At 46.0% G+C, this 17,870-nt stretch overlaps 1 protein-coding gene across 5 annotated transcripts in view; it reads left to right on the top strand.

The window, feature by feature from the left end:
• The window catches only part of LOC147122628 (janus kinase and microtubule-interacting protein 1-like), a 546,134-nt gene that overhangs the window by 373,519 nt on the left and 154,745 nt on the right, over positions 1 to 17,870 (top strand). The gene's annotated exons all lie outside the window — the stretch shown is intronic.

Genomic DNA, 17,870 nt, shown 5'->3' with positions numbered 1-17,870 from the left:
GTGCACAGCAAGCTCCCACAAACAGCAATTTGATAATGACCAGATAATCTGTTTAGTGATGTTGATTGAGGGATAAATATTGACTAAGACACCGGGGAGAACTCCCCTGCTCTTCTTCGAAATAGTGCCATGGAATCTTTTGCGTCCACCTTAGAAAGCCTCAGTTTAATGTCTCATCCGAAAGACGGCACCTCGGACAGTGAAGCACTCTCCAGTACTTTACTGGAGTGTTAGCCTAGATTTTTGTGTTCAAGTCTCTGGACTTGAACCCACAATCTTGTGACTGAGAAGCGAGAGTGTTAACAACTGAGCCATGCTGACACAGTGGTCTCTCTTGTCTGGTGGCTATAAGGGTCCTGTGTGGAACAAGGTTGGACAGCATCAACCAGGTTACTGGTAGGCATGGGTGTCCAGCACAAATTTTCCATTAAGGAGTAAATTTTCAGAGACTCCACTCTTGGTGGAAAAATTTAGGAGCACCATGAATCAGGGATGCTTAACCTCCATATCTGATTTTCCGATCTGTGTTCTCATGAGTGGAACCTCTGGAAATTTAACTCTAAATTGGCAATCTCACTCTGGTGGCTGATGTAAGAAATGCCACAGTTGAGAGTTCTTTTACTCAGATTAGAGCTGAGGGACATTGTTGGCACGGAGCCGAGGGAGCTTTATCCTACTAACCATGTTATAAGCTGGGAATGCTTGATGCTGACATTGGGTGCTCCGTTTTTAGTAGTAACATCCCTCGACTTGATGAGCGCAAAATCCATCTTAAAACACAAACACCTGTGCTGTATTAAATATTTGTAATCTGGTTTCTAAACAATTAATGTTGGAGTAACGGTTTGCATACTGTCACTTATGTATAGGAAAAGATCTTGAAGGAAGGTTGTGTAATTCTATGATGTACAAAGTTATTAACTGATATAAGTTACATAAATACTGAAAATTGATGAGACTTGCTGGTGATATTAACAGATACTTCTTGAATTGAATGTGTTTATTTGACACTCATTAGTCACCGATTTTACTGGAGACATAAACTGGTTAACACTTCTGTTTAAAATAGCTGAATGGGAATACCATGAGAACGTGTTAAGCATTCATCTGTTAATATTACCAGCAAACATATTGCTCACAGTAATTTATAACCTGCAAAGATTTTTTAACAGCACAAAATCGACGTGGAAAGAAAGTGGGATCCATTTTGATGATCTGCTATGTTAAATGTAAATAACATTTTGGTGTGCTTCATATATTAATATAACATTCTCTCCCTCCAGCTATTTTCTTCTTTCCATATTGAGAATTTTCGTAGTGAAATAAAAATCCGCCGAACTCCTCTGGTACAATATTTTATGACACCAATGAACCACAGAGAGCTGGGCTGAGGTTCCAGCTGCAAAGCCCTAATTGTGAGCTGCATTTTAATTCCCTGAACTCATTACTGAGCTAAATCCTAGCTACATGACTCGGCATAGGATTGTTTTCTTTTGTTTGTTTGTTTGTTTGACTTCATCAATTTTTCCTCCCTGCTCTCCTCTCCTCCCCTGAAGGTTTTGTCGCTTCACTGGGGTATGGCTTTTTACAGATGGCCATTCTCCCTCCGATACTTGCCATCATGAATCCCACAATAGAAATTCAATCTTTCTTTACACAAAAATGATTATTAAACAGATGTCCGTTATACTCTGGAGGAAGGAAAGAAACCGCTCACATGATATAGTGAGCTTCAAAATATTTTGAAATGCAGAATGAATACCCCCGAGGAAGACCTGGTACCTCATGAGTGAGTTAAGGTCTTCCTCAGTTTTCTGCCAGCTATGTATTCTGTAGTTCCCCATTGAGTGCACACTTTGTACTCTAAGCTGTTGAAGTGTTTTATATATTTCTTAATCTGATAGTACTCAAAAATGGATAGTTAGAACTGATGCTATGGTATTAGATATTTTATCAAAACTATATCCTGTTGGCTAACTGCTCATGGCAAGACTATATTCTGGACTCACGGGGGTAGCTTTTGACTTTGTGCCATAGTATAAAACATGTGATAGCGAATCGGCAGCCCCTTTTACATCTCTCTTGATTTTTATTTCCATTGAAATCAAAACTTGCCAGTTAAATCTGAGCCATAGACAAAGCCTAACCTAAGTCTTAGAAACAGCTTAGAATTATTACAAAGCAAAAAGAGCTTGACATTGTTCTGGCTTTTTTCTGTTTCCTTAATACTTCAGCAGAGTTGCAGGCAGTTCAGTTTCAAATTTTCAAATTGGGTATTGAAACCTTCTCCTCATTGTGTGTGTTAAATCCTTTTTTGCGATGTTCATGGAGGTGCCTCATTTTGTTTAAATTTAAGCTGGTCCTGTTAACTATTTTTAGAAGTATGCAGTTTAGGGAAATGGAAAGACTTTGCAATCAGATAGATTGAAGATGATGACTTTTGAAACTAATTAAAACCCTTGTTGTAGCTTTGAATCCTAATTAAGTTGTTTACACGAGAGTATGGTTACCACATACCACTTGGCATGTAAATGTTTAGCTTCAGGGGGTTGGTAGGGAAAACTGCACAGTCAGTCTGATGCTGTTACCGTTGATTTTTCTTTACGTGGCTCTAAACCCCTTTGAGGGGTCCTAGTGATGTGGCAAAATACAGAGAGTGAAGCTTGAGTAGTTTGCATTGTTCTCAGAACCCCAAATTGTGCTGTAGACTTTTAGCACACTCTTAAATATATGGCCTAGAAATTCGGTTGGTAGCGCCAGCGATTAGCGCCTAAAGAGCCCGAGAATTGGGGCGTTACCCAATTTTCGGGCGGGCGCAGTGAATATAGCGCCACCTCTCATATTGAGTATCCTTTTAGCGCCGGCGCTAACACTTTGCGCGCGCCCGCGGGCGCAGGCAGATCATGACGTCATTTCAGTGTGCAATGCCTTTTTGGCGCCCCAGACCGGATATTCGGTGGCGCCCACAACCTTTCCGCCTGGCGCTATTAGTGACAGTTGGATGGAGCGTTCCCAGGCCCTTCTCGGACTCGGGGGGTGCTATTTAAAGGGGACAGCACTAGTATAAAAGCTGCAGCCATTTGGGCTGGCCATTCTGATCGTTGCTGGAGAGAGTTGCTGACCTTCTGTTGGACAGTAATTTTCTCATTGAGCCTTCGGAGGCACTGGCACTGGCAGCTTGGGGGCCCGGCTCCCGAGCTGGTGATGCAGCATCTGAAAGCAGGGAGGTGGAAGAGTGGCTTTAGCAAAAGGACAGCTTGGCAGCAAGGGATGCCAGATTGCGGCAAGGCTATGACATGGGTCCACAGTGAGAAAGCATGCTGGCGGGGGGAACAAGTGGAAGGAGACAGTTGTAAAAGGTGAGAACCTTACCATCGCTGTCGACAATGGGGTCGGCAGCTGCAGTGGTTACAGGACCACTCAGACATCCTCCAGGAATCTGGTGGACTCTCTCCTCGAGATCCGTGAGCGTGACCACTTGTGGAGGTCCTTCACCGGTGCAAAGCTGGTCTTTGCGAATCCTCACCAGCTTGGACTGCAGGGGAAAGGAGGGGAAGTTATGTTACATGATGCCCTGAGTGATCATCTCATGCCCCCCATGGTGGAAGAGCCCTTACATGATGCCCTGAGTGATCATCTCATGCCCCCCATGGTGCAAGAGCCCTTACATGACGCCTTGAGTCAAATGTGCATATGTGTGCCCAGAAAGGGCCAAGGGTGCTTGCTGGCAGATGGCCAATGGGGCACAGCCCACCCTGTAGCCATAAAATCAGGTGCAAATGAAGGGATGCAGAAGTTTGCAGAAACAACACTCACCCTCACGACCCGAATGAGGTTGTTGAATTTCTTTCTGCATTAGACAGGGCTCCTGGTCACCATGCTGCTGGATGTGACCCTCTGGCATACATCCCTCCAAGCTCGTCGGTAGTCCTTGATGTAACAAAAGAGTCTCACACATCAAGGAACTTTAAAGTAAGCTTTAAGCAACTTATAATTAAACTATATACAAGAGCGGCCTTCACCATGCCTCTAGGTGAAGCCCTTTTACCACACTGAGCAGTACAGTATTTATACTAGTCCAAACACAGGAAGTGACGTATGCACAGGAAGTGATGTATGCACGGAGTTCACAGTTCACAGGAAGTGATGTGCACATAACTTCCCGGAAGTTATTACTATTATCACATTCTTCCCTCCTGCGAGATTAGAAGGCTGTGGTCTTCCTTTTATTCCGCAGCCGCCGAACGAGGAAGAGTCGCACCCGTTTGGGTTCCCGTCGTAGAGGGTCGCTGGTCCGCTTACATGCTATTGGTCAGAGTCTGTGGCCTGGATTACCCTGTGAAGGGTCGGGGAGATCATGGCTTCGTGTACGAGTCCCAAAAGGTGCAGAGTCGGTCTGTCTCTGTTCAGAGGGAGGTGCAGAGCTGGTCTGTGGCGGATCAGTACTTTGGTGCGCGGTACTGGGAGGGTCGCAACTTTGAGTACGGGGTTCTACCGGCACCAAGCTAGTTGGTGTCAGATCAGGATCCTGGAGAGGGGTACCCGGTAGGTTCCAAGAGGCTCCTGGTAAAATACCATCACTCGATGTCCCACTAGGTCCTGGTGGGCAGGGAGCCAGATCCCGTAATGATACGGTAGATTCTCGGCTGTCGGGATATCGTATGTATGCATAGGTGGGGTTGGCATCGGTTAGTTCGACCTCGTCTACGAGAGGGTCATTTTTAGACGTCCGAACGTATCTTCGGAGTAGTACAGGTCCAGGAGTAGTTAGCCATGACGGGAGGGATGTCCCATAAGATGAGCGACGCTGGAATCCAAAGAACCGCTCATGAGGTGTAGTATTTGTGGCTGTAAAAAGAAGGGACCGTATAGAGTGCAATGCATCCGGAAGCACTGCTTCCCATTGCTGGTTTGGTAGGCCCCGAGATCTTAAAGCAAGATGTATGGAATTCCAGATGATACCGTTATACCTCTCTACCTGCCCATTTCCGATGGGATGATATGGCGTCGTTTTGCTTGTAGCAATTCCCCGTTCTGAGAGGTAGTCCTTGAGTTCCCTTGACATAAAGGATGGACCCCGATCCGAGTGAATGTAAGCCGCCATGCCACAGAGAGAAAATACCTGCTCAAGGCAGCAGATTACTGTGGACGCCAGCATATTGGAGCAGGGGAAGGCAAACGGAAAATGTGAATATTCATCAATCATGGTGAGCAAATATGTGTTCCGAGTTGAAGAGGGTACTGGGCCCTTAAAATCGATGCTAAGTCGTTGCATCGGTTGGGTTGCGTGTATGAGCATACCATCTGAGGGGTGGAAGAACTGAGGTTTTAATTCTGCACAAAGCCGGCATTCTGAGCACATTTTCTTTACATCTCCAGTAGAAAAAGGGAGATTCCGTGATCGTACGAAATGTAGCATGCGCGTAACGCCAGGATGACACAATCCATTATGGACATCTATGAGAGTAGAGGACAACATAGTGGAGCAGAATGCTCGTGTGAGGGTATCCGGGGCCACATTCTCCTTGCCAGGTCGATAGTGAATGGTGTAACTAAAAGAGGCCAGTTCCATCCTCCAAAGCTGTATTTTATTCTTAATTTTGGTTCGTTTTCGATTGTCGAGCATTAAGGCGACTGATCGTTGGTCCGTGATTAATGTAAAGTGCTGGCGAGCTAGGAAATGGTTCCACTTCCGTACCGCCTCTATGATGGCTGTGGCTTCCTTCTCAACCGGAGGATAATGTAGCTCGGCACCTTGCAAGGTCCTGGACATAAATGCTACAGGACGACCTTCCTGATTTAGAGTAGCCGAGATCGCCACCTCCGAGGCATCACATTCGACTATGAAAGGGAGATTCTCATCGATGGAGTGAAGAGCTGCTTTCTCCAACTGTTTTTTGAGAAGGTTAAAGGCTGCAACAGCCGCTGTTTCCAATGGAAATGATCGAGCATGCAGCAAGGGTTGGATTTTGTCTGAAAAATGAGGAATCCATTTAGCGTAGTATGCAAACAGACCGAGAGCCCGACGTAAAGAAGCCGGATTCTTAGGTGACGGGAGCTCTTGGAGCGGGCGAAGTCTTTCTGGGTCTGGCTTAATGATACCATTGCCTACGCAGTAGCCAAGGATGTTGATGGTCGGTTGCGACTCAACAGATTTAGCTTCATTCAAAGTTAAGTTACGGTGATGGAGGGCATCCTGAAATTTTTGGAGGTTGGCGTCGTGTTCCTGTTGATCGTGACCTGCAATAGTAACGTTATCAAGATAGGGAAAAGTGTCCCTTAAGTTTTCCTGCTTAACCAGGCCATCCATTGCCCGTTGGAAGACAGCCACTCCATTAGTAACCCCGAATGGGAGGCGACGAAATTGGCACAGCCGTCCATTAGCCTCAAAGGCCGTGTACTGCTTATCTGAGACCTTCAAGGGTACCTGATGATAGGCACTTTTTAAATCGTAAGTTGAGAACACTTTGTATTCGGCCAGTTTATTAACCATATCATCAATGCGTGGCAATGGGTAGGCGTCCAAGTCAGTATATTGATTGATGGTTTGCGAATAATCAATGCAAAATCGTTGTTTGTGAGGTTTTAGAGGGTTCTTGACGATGACGATTTGAGCCCGCCAGGGCGACGAACATGGTTCGATGATATCCTCTGCTAAAAGTCGAGAGATTTCAGCCTCAATAAAAGATTGGTCTTCCTGACTAAAGCGCCGCGATTTCGTTATTATTGGTTTGCATCGAGGAGGAATACTGGCAAATAATGAGGGTTCATCAAGTGAAGCTGCTGATAATGCACAAAACGGTAATTTAGACAGTATATTAGAAATAGTAAGTCCAGGTTTGGATCCGCCGAACTCAATGGCGAGTTTCTTATGCTGTTTTTGAAAATCCAGCCCGAAGATGAGATCACTACATAAGTCCTTGAGCACCGAAAGTCGGGTGGAGGGATACATGCGACCATTAAGTGTCATATCAATAATACAAAAGCCGGAGATTCTGGTATTAAGTGATGACTGAGCCATCGCAATTGCCTGGTCCGATGGGAAGATATGTAGTTTCAATTTCGCAACAATCTGTTCTCTAATGAAACTATCAGTACTTCCTGAGTCAATTAAGGCATCTAAGGTATGCCCTTTAATTGAAACTTTTGTAGCTGCATGAAACAGGTTCTGTGGGCAAGCAGCTGTAATTGGTGTGGTTGCACAGAGAGTGGCTGAAACTCTAGGTGTGCTTCTTCGGGAGAGAGCTCGAGAGGAAGCTTGATAGGTCCTAGCCGGAGCATCTTGATAGGCCCTAATTGGGGCAGTTCGGTAGGCCTTAGCTGGATAGGCCCTCGTAGAGGCTCTTGATTGGCAAACTTTTGCAAAGTGTCCCTTTTTATCGCAATGACTGCAGATCGCATTGCGAGCAGGGCAGAATTTCCTAGGGTGAAAAGAATCTCCACAAAAGAAGCATTCCTTCCTAGATTGCCAAGAGGCTGCTAAAGTGGGGTCATACTCCTCTTCTTCATCAGAAGTATCATCAGGATTAGATTCCTCCATGATAGGGTTCACCTGAGGCCATTTGAATCGTCTGGTTGCAGTTACAGCAGCAGATCGAGATTTGGGCAGCTGATCGAGGTCTGCATTTTTCTTTGCCAAATCCAGAGAACAAGCCAGGTCAAAAGCCTTTTGTAGCTCAAGTGTTTTACTTTCTAGTAGACGCTGGCGTATAAATGGAGAGGCAATCCCGCAGATGAAAGCATCACGAATCATTTCTTCGCGGTACAGCTCAGCCGAGGCTGCCTGAAAGTTACAATCTACGCTGAGCCTGCGAAGTTCTTGAAGGAATTCGTTAATCGATTCCCCTGACCCTTGTCGGGCTGTGGCCAGTAGATGCCTAGCATAGACCTCATTTGCGGTCTTGGCATATAGTTTTTTAAGTGCCCGGATCACCTCATCGTAATTATCCCATTCATCAACATATTCAAACACTGTTGGGGTCACATAGTTGATAAGTATCCTCAGTTTAGTAGAAGCATTCGCTTTACATTCATCAAGAAAATTCTCAAAAGTACGGTACCAATGCTTCCATACCCTGCCAGCTGCTGGTGCGTTTGGGTCCAAGTCCAGACGAGTAGGTTTAAGGATGTTTTCCATGATGGGTGGTTCCCTGGATCCTTAACTCCGAGTTTGTCCGAAGGTCTAGTATTTGTGAGTGTAAATACTAAGTTGCTTAAATTGATGTAATAAAAGAGTCTCACACATCAAGGAACTTTAAAGTAAGCTTTAAGCAACTTATAATTAAACTATATACAAGAGCAGTCTTCACCATGCCTCTAGGTGAAGCCCTTTTACCATACTGATCAGTACAGTATTTATACTAGTCCAAACACAGGAAGTGACGTATGCACAGGAAGTGATGTATGCACAGAGTTCACAGTTCCCGGAAGTTATTATTATTATCACAGTCCTTATGATTCGGCCTCCTGCCATTGTCTGGGTAGAGAACATCTCGCCGGTGCTCCACTGCGGCCACCAATTGCTCCAGAGCCTCATTGGTGAAGCGCTCTGCTCTCTGTCTCACCTTCTCCATCTGGTCCAAGTTTTTAGCGCCAGAGAAGGGCCTGCGCCGATTCTGAGGCCTACAAGGCGCAGAGTGTGGATGCTGAAGCTGACTGACCCACCCCTTTAAGAGCTGGCCGGCGCCTGGAAGTCTCGTGGTCATCGGTAATTGAGAGCACCTGCGCTGCGCCCGTCCGCTCCGATATTGGGCTGCGCCGGAAGTTTAGCGCCTTAGGAGTCCTGTGTAACGCCTGAATTCGCGCCTCAATCACCTTTAGGGGCGATGCAACCCAATATCGCGCCAGGTGGCGATAAGTTGCGTCTGGCTATAAACTTTGCGCTGCGCCAATGCTAACGCCCCAAGCGGGGCTATACCCAATTTCTAGGCCTATGTGTTTGTTGAATTATGGAATATAGAGTCAGCCATGATCTCATTGAATGGCGGAGCAGGCTCAAGGGGCCGAATGGCCTACTCCTGCTCCTATCTTCTTCTATGTTTATTTTCTGTTACCGTCACCATTATGACAGCCACGTTTGTTTTCATGGTTTCCAATCCTACGATGGAAAAGAGGAGACTGGCAATGTTAGAGAATTGGGAGTCGACTTTAGTTTTGATAGATACTAGGTGTATATATTTTCTTTTATCATGGCCTTGAACTAAAATAATAATTCATGTTCAGCCTGAAAGGGCTTCATGGAGGAAATATTTTTGGCAGAACATTCTTTCAAAGAAAAATTGGAGAGAGAATAGAACTATGTATCATGTCACAAATATCACCTCGCAACCTGCATACCGACTATTTTGTTCCTTTGCTTCAAGCTACACATTAGTTTTCATAGTACCTGTCAGAAATTTAAGACAGGAAAACCATCAGCTAATATCTCTGTTGCTCATTGCTCGCTGCTCGCAGTATAAAATAAATGTGAATGTACTCAGACAGCATGTAAAGTAATATAAAGCGTATAACCAATTAGCCTCTCCATTGCAGTGCTGTGCACTCTCCAATATATATGTAATTGTTCAGTTTGGTCAGTATACTCAACAGTTTAAGTATGGTATGGATCAGATTGTGATGTAGTTTTGCTTTCTTGCTCCAGCAATGGCTCACAACTTCGGGCTGGATTTTGTCAATGCGGCGGGACTGCTGCTTGTTGGGATTCAGTCCCGCCCCCAACGACGTCTGGCCAACCCATGCTATTTTCCCTTGATTGACCTTGTTAAGCCCGCGCTGCGGGCTTAGCTGGCCAATTAAGGGAAAGCCGGTGACAGAGAACGTCAGCATATGACGTTTCATGACAGATGAATTGTCATCGTTTGACAGCTTTGAGAAGCTTTCAAACACTGACAATATCTGTTCTTTGGTGAGTCCTTGTACCTGTTAATAGGCAGTTAAGTGGCTGTAATCCCCTTCCTGCCTCGAGGAGACGGGTCCCTGCGTGAGTCGGGGATCTGCCTCCCGGGAAGATGGCACGGAGGCAGGATGTGAGCGGGTTTGGTACCCGCTCCCAGTTTCTGCCATTGACTCATCTACTGGAATTTTTTGAGGATGTAACTGGTAAAATAGATAAGGGAGAACCAGTGGATGTGGTGTATTTGAACTTTCAGAAGGCTTTCGATAAGGTCCCGCATAAGAGATTAGCGTGTAAAGTTAAATGGGATTGGGGGCAAGGTACTGACTTGGATAGAGAACTGGCTGGCAGACAAGAAGCAAAGAGTTGGAATAAACAGCTCTTTTTCCGTGTGGCAGGCAGTGACTAGTGGGGTACCGCAGGGATCGGTGCTAGGACACCGGCTATTCACAATATATATTAATGATCTAGACGAGGGAACTAGATGTAATATCTCCAAGTTTGCAGACGACACAAAGCTGGGTGGGCGTGTGTGCTGTGAGGAGGATGCCGAGAAACTCCAGTATGATTTGGACAGGTTGGGTGATTGGGCAGATGTATGGCAGATGCAGTATAATGTGGATAAATGCGAGGTTATCCACTTTGGTGGCAAAAACAGGAAGGCAGATTATTATCTGAACGGCAATAGATTGGGAGAAGGGGAAGTGCAACGAGACCTGGGTGTCCTTGTGCACCAGTCGCTGAAGGTAAGCATGCAGGTGCAGCAGGCGGTTAAGAAGGCAAATGGTATGTTGGCCTTCGTAGCGAGAGGGTTTGAGTACAGGAACAAGGATGTCTTGCTGCAGTTGTACAGAGCCTTGGTGAGACCACATCTTGAGTACTGTGTGCAGTTTTGGTCGCCTTATCTGAGGAAGGATGTTCTTGCCATGGAGAGAGTGCAGCGAAGATTCACCAGACTGATACCTGGGATGGCAGGAATGACGTATGAGGAGAGATTGGGTCGATTGGGCTTGTACTCGCTGGAGTTTAGAAGAATGAGAGGGGATCTCATTGAAACTTAAAAAATTCTAACAGGACTAGACAGACTAGATGCAGGAAGGATGTTCCCGATGGCGGAGGAGTCCAGAACCAGGGGTCACAGTCTAAAGATAAGGGGTAAGCCATTTAGGACAGAGATGAGGAGGAATTTCTTCACCCAGAGAGTGGTGAACCTGTGGAATTCTCTACCACAGAAGGCAGTTGAGGCCAATTCATTAAATATTTTCAAGAAGGAGTTAGATATATTTCTTAAGGCTAAAGGGATCAAGGGATATGGGGAGAAGGCAGGGACAGGGTACTGAATTTGGATGATCAGCCATGATCTCATTAAATGGCGGAGCAGGCTCAAGGGGCCGAATGGCCTACTCCTGCTCCTATCTTCTATGTTTCTATATTTTCCCGGCAGTCCCACCTCCAAACACGCCTCCCCAGGGCTGGCAAAATTCCCCCCTTCATTTCAAATCTCCCATATCAGATGGCTTTTTATTCTTCTGATATTCTGTTGGATGAAGGAAAACGACCTCTGTTTGCCAACGCCACTGGCTCTGGCTGACTGTTGCAGATAGAATTGGTTCCTGGCAGGGGAGTGTGGGTACTCTTACCCACCATTGTTCTCTATTTTAAAATGACAAACATCGACTGGCAGCTGGAATCCTCCAGTCCTGTGAGGCAGGGCAGCCGTTTGGCTTGGATTGTAGATGATGCATGGTTGGTCGATGGAGAATGGGGCAGTTGAGGGCTGCCAGGGAAAGAATTATCAGAGCCTCTGGGGAATTATCAAGGGCCCTGGGGCTCAGTTACACATAAGACAGTGTCACCCTCATGACCTGGCTCCAGTGCCCAAAGAAGGTTCATGACCTCAGACCAGTGGTCATGGTCAGTGACTGTGTCTTCAAAAGCCATTTCCTACCAACTGCACCTCTAGCCTCATGCACTTCTCAATGCATGACCCCATTAACCCGACCCCCACACCGCCCACCAGTCACTCATCTGTGCCAAACACAAGGCACACCTCCCATTCCTAGTTTCACCCCCGTGGAGAAGACGGTGCTGGCCATTCTTGGCAGAGGCATGGCTGAGCCCTTGGCCAGTGGCAGGGCAGAAAGGATACAAGATGCTGGTACACTCATACGTTATCCTCCTTTTGGCATCCATCTGCCCGCACCACAACTCCACCCTTGTGCCTTCCTCATTTCACACACCCAAGAAATGCAGCCTGCCCAGGCAGTGGTTATCCAAGAAGAGGGACAGGAGAGTGAAGAAGAAACGCCGTCACTTGATTTGACACTTCCAGCCACCAGCTTCTCAAGGTCAACCAGCAAGGCCATTTGCAGTGTCCCCTACTGAAAGTCAGCAGCCTTTCACCAATAATGTTGCAGCCACTGGGCTAGCACTGCGTGCTATCAGTAGGATAGGCAAAGGCACACATAAGACAGTCACTAAGGGAATGCATAAAAGTGATTTCTTGATGTCACATTGGATGGATAGATGTATAAAGTTGGACTGGAAAATTAACTTTGTGGTGGATTTTATTTCAGCCAAGAGGGCGCTGTGATGGTCAGTGATAGAGGGAAGGGAAGGCGTGGGACAAATGTTGAAAGGGGAATTGGGGCTGTATTCATTAGTACCGCAGGCAGATGATTCTATCCCGGCCAGAAAGGGGTTGTCTGGGTTGCATCCTTCCTTTTGCTTCCTCCTCTCCTTCTGCGTCTTCCTCTTCCCTCTGCGAGTAGATACAGTAAATCTGAAATAAAAGCAGAAAATGCTAGAAATACTCAGCAGATCAGATAGCATTTTGACCTGAAACGTGTACTCTGCTTCTCTCTCCACTAAAGCTGCCTGGCCTACTGAGTATTTCCAGTATTTTCTGTCTTTTCAGAGACTTTCCTTTACCATCCGAGATCTTGCAAGCGTCCAGCAGCACTCCCCGCACACTTAAAAAAACTTTCAACATGTATTCTACCAAGCCACTACTTCAATAAAAAAAATTTAAAATCCAGTCCAAAAGCTTAAATGCAAATTTATCTGAAAGATGTATGTGTCCCTTTTAAGAAGTGCTAACAGCGTCTCTGTCAGTCTGCTGCACGCTCGCTTTTCAGAGCGAGCTTCGGCCCCAGCACTAAGCTCCAAGTTTGCAGAACATGATGTTAAGTCGGCGTGCGCGTCACGCTCTGCATAATTGCATCCCCAGGGCCAGCGCTGCTATTGGCAGCGCTAAGGCCCTCACCAAAATGGCGGCCGCCAAGTCCCATGCCAGAGAAGGGTGTTAGAGTGGCAGCTGCCATTTTGCGTCAGGATTGCGGCGCAAACTCATGGTGTTAAGGCAGGGAATTTCTGGGCCTCAGCCTTTCCTTCATTGCTGGGTCAAAATCCTGGAATTTCCTACCTAATACCATTGTGAGGCCTCAATCACCACAAGGGCTGCAGTGATTCAAGGAGAAGGCCCACCACCACCTTCTCGGGGCACCTAGCGATGGGCAGTATTGTTCACATCCCGAGAACAATTCATAAGAAATGACAAATAGTAATACACTGAGCTATTTCTTTGTATTTAAAATACATTGGCCTAAAAATTTGGTTGCTTTGCGCCTCCCGTTAGAGCCCTAAGAGGGTGCCAACGGGGCGCAAAGCAATTAGCACCCGGGCGCTAACCGCCAATGCTTCCCGCAAAATTCAGCGGGAGGTTAGCGGCGGAGGTAACCGTTAGTGCCCCGCGGCACTGCGCTGCCGGTGATGACGTAATCGCCGTGTGCAGCGCCCCGCTTGCGCCCCAGCTGCGATCTTCGGTAGCGCCCCCTGACTTACTGGCGGACGCTATGTCCAATGGGGTCAGGGGGGCCTACCTACGGCCGGGGCGGCACAAATTAAAGGGGAGGTGCGGGCGGCCATTTTTGTTGCTGGCCGCCTGCCAGCACCTGCCCCCTCTGCCATCCCCGACCTCCTCTGCAGCATCCCCGCAGGGTGCTGATTGTGCTCCGCAAGCCCGGCACTTCTCTTTTGCCGGCACTCCGATCCCTGGTGGCCCAGCTGGGCCCCGGGTCGCGCTGCGCTAGGCCGCTCCCCTTTAAAAAGGGGGGAAAGGCCTACAGTATGCGCTGCGGCACATAGCGCCACGATATTCACTCACAGCACCCCAAGAGGGAGGCGGGGCGCTTCCAGTAGCGCTACCGGTGAATTTCGGCTGCAGAGGTGCTAATTTTTTCGGGGTGCTAAAAGTAGTGCCCCGGTGAAGTTAGCGCCCCAAAAGGGGGCACGACTCAGTTTTTCCCCCATTGTTTCCTCTTTGATGTGTAATAAAGGGATCAAGTGCACGTAAATGACACTTAGACCATTTGGTAATGCTCAAAGCCCTTGCGAAACCACAGAGCTCAGATTCCTGCGGCATGCTGTGGAGCTAATTTATTCAAAATATGAAAATGATTTTAATTTTTGTATAACTCAAATGGAACCTTGATGGTGCCATTGAGATTCTAAATTAATGAGATGCAGATTGAAATGCATGAAGTAAGACTGGAGAACTTCTTTACCATCATAATTTCAGTATTAAATCAAAGAAAACTAATTTGTGGCAAACTTCAATAATTGGCATGACAATGTTTCAAGTCTCGTGGCACTTAAGGCTTCAAGTGATGTCCCTTTAGGTGCCTGATGGACGATGATGTGGCGACGCTTTCCTGCTCACAACACTACATTCTATAGCCGCACTGTACGTGACAGGTTGAGCAAAACATTTGTTTAACACAGAAGGCAATTTGACTGTTGCCTTTAACTGTCACCCAGTTCTGAACTGCTCAGAGTAAATGAAGTACAGTTTGTAGCTGGGAATGACTTGAAGCTGAAATTATTCCCGATACCTGTTCATAATAGTATATATAATCCCAGTTTGATGTGGATTGCCTGTCTATCCTTCCCACTCTTTCTGTCCGTGTGCTCTCACTGTAGCTAGGAAGGGGAATAGTTGATGCTTCCAGACCTCCATTGATGCTGTTCTGAACTAGCTAAAAGAGAACATACAATAGTGAACCAAGGATGCTCTCCGCCTGGCTTGCAAACCTTCTCTACCTCCGTGGAAGGGGCCTGGTCTCTGCTCGTTGTCTCTACAGATGAACACGAGTTTCCGATACAATTGGAGCAAGTCTGCCTTAATTTGTAATTGGCTATTGGGAAATGCTGTATATGCAGTATAAATTACATCGATTCTGTATAGAACAACAACAATTGTATTTATATGATACAGTACCTTTAATGTAGTAAAATATTCCCAAGACGCTTCACAGGAACGATTATCAAACAAAATTTGACCAAGAGCCACATAAGAAGATATTCGGACAGGTGACCAAAAGCTTTGTCAAAGAGGAAGGTTTTAAGGAGTGTCTTAAAAGAGGAGTGAGAGGTGGAGAGGTTCAGTGAGGGAATTCCAGACCTTAGGGCATAGTCAGCTGAAGGCATGGCCACCATTGGTGGAGCGATGAAAATCGGTACGCAAGAATTGGAGGAGTGCAGAAATCTCGGAAGGTTGTAGGCTGGAGGAGGCTACAGAAATGGGCGGGGTGGGGTGGGGTGGGCAAGGCCATGGAGGGATTTGAAAATTAGGATGAGAATTTTAAAATCGTGGCATTTAAAATAGTCTTCAACATAACGCACACAAGGTCCCCTAATGGCTCAGTGGGTAATTATACCACCGGGTATGATGCTAAACCCATGGAGGCTCCACACTTAATTCCGAACCTGTGCCAAGTCACCTGATTTCAACTAGTGTTAAAGTTGGCTTCTGGGGCCCTGGGCTACACGAGGGAAAAATCAGCCAGGGTTCCTGCTCCCAATTGCTACCCAGTGAGTCCTGCGTGGATGGTGGAAGCTGACTTCCAGCTCCACTGTAATGTTTTCTGCGCCCATAGCTGCCGACACTCGTTAGGCTTACACGTGAAGATTTGACATTCGTGCAAGGTACTAGAGAGCTGCTAGCACTTGTGGAACTTAACACCACTGAGGAGGGAGATGGAGGGAGGAAAACCCTCCAGTGCAGACATGACTCTGCACTGTGCATTGACATGGATTTGTTCAATTTGAATTTAAAAGGCTGACGCAGAACTCTACTAATGGGTTCTGCAGTCTGTGAAGAGTTCTGTAGCGTGCTTGCATTGTCAAGTGACTACTGTCATTCCCTGAAGATCCAGGGTTTAGGATCATCACACATCTTTGTTGCTAAGAGAAATAGCCTGGTGAATTATTTTTAATTACCTAACCCCTTGTTAAACACCAAGACCTCAGTCATCAAATCTGACCAAGCATAAATGGTTCTCCTGAATTTTTCTAAAGTTTTGTTAATCATTTTCTGATAAAATGCTAACTAAAACACAATTTTAATAAAAAGATTGACTCAGGGTAGTATAAATATTAGATCAGAAGGAATCTGTAATCGCCAGTAAATTCTACATTAATTGAGGATAGGGACTAGCTGCAAGGCCTTGCACAAACTACTTTTAAAAATTTAATTCTTAGGATGTGGACGTTGCTGGCAAGGCCCGGATTTGTTGCCCATCCCTAGTTGCCCTGAGAAGGTGGTGGTAGGCTTTCTTCTAGAATCACTGTGTGCAGCAATTTGATGCAACTGAATACAGGAAACTTTTTTTTTTATCCGGCACGGACGGGACCGACGTGGTGCCGGTTCATCAAAAATTCCGGATAACCGAACGCTATAGTAAAAGATACGGAGCTGAGAGCTCCGTATAAAGCAACAGCTTCAAAACAATGGCCACAAGTTGCAAGTGTCTCTGTAGCTTAGCAACAGCTGCAGCCACACCCTTGCACAGCAACACATGGAGGAAGGCAAGTAATAAAAGTTACCTGAACCTACTCCTGAATTTTGCCGGTTAACCGACATTTCCGGTTATTTAGGTGCCGGTTAATCGAAAGTTTCCTGTAGCTTGCTAGGAACATAGAAACAGGATTAGGCCATTTAACCTTTCAAGCCTGTTCTGCCATTCAATGAGATCATGGCTGATCTGTGACCGAACTCTATATATGTCAATCTCAGATATAAATTTTTTAGGCTATGTCCCCTAGTCCTAGACTCCCGAACTAGTGGAAATAATTTCTCGCTACCTATCCTCCTTAATATCTTGAAAACTTCAATCAAATTACCCCTTAATCTTCTAAATTCTAGGGCATGCACCCCGAATTTGTGTAATCTCTTCTCGTAATTTAACCCTTGGAGTCCATGTACCATTCTAGTAAATGTACAGTGCGCTCCCTCCAAGGCCAATATATCCTTCCTAAGGTGTGGTGGCCAAAACTGAACACAGTACTCCAGGTCTAACCAGGGCTTTGTATAGCTGTGGCATAACTTCTACCCCCTTGTATTCTAGTTCTCTAGATAAAAAGGCCAGCATTCCATTAGCCTATTTGATTATTTTATGTACCTGACCATGACATTTTAATGATTTATGTACATGGACCCCAAGTCTCTTTGGATCTCCACTGTTTCTAGCTTTTCACCATTTAGAAAATACTCTGATCTATCCTTTTTTGGTCCAAAGTGGATGACCTCACACTTGCCTACATTGAAATCCGTTTGCCACAGTTTTGGCCATTCACTTAATCTATTAATATCACTTTGTAATTTTATGCTTCTATCTGCAATGCCTACAATGCCACCTATCTTTGTGTCAGTGGCAAACTTGGATATGTGGCTCACTATTCCATCATCTAAGTCGTTAATAAATACAGTGAATAGTTGAGGCCCCAACACAGATCCTTGTGGGACACCACTAGTCACGTCCTGCCAATTTGAGTACCTGCCCATTATCCCTACTCTCTCTTTCCTGCTGCTCAACTAATTTCCTAACAATAATTTGCCGTAGATTCCATGACCTTCAACTTTAGTTAACAGTCTCTTATGAGGGACTTTATCGAATGCCTTCTGGAAGTCTATATAAAT

The sequence above is a fragment of the Somniosus microcephalus genome, chromosome 2 (genome assembly GCF_052327205.1).
Source record: "Somniosus microcephalus isolate GS21.2 chromosome 2, FLI_Smic_1.0, whole genome shotgun sequence".
Taxonomy (NCBI): domain Eukaryota; kingdom Metazoa; phylum Chordata; class Chondrichthyes; order Squaliformes; family Somniosidae; genus Somniosus; species Somniosus microcephalus.
The sequence above is the reverse complement of the archived record's forward strand: the minus strand, read 5'-3'. Positions and strand labels throughout refer to the sequence as shown.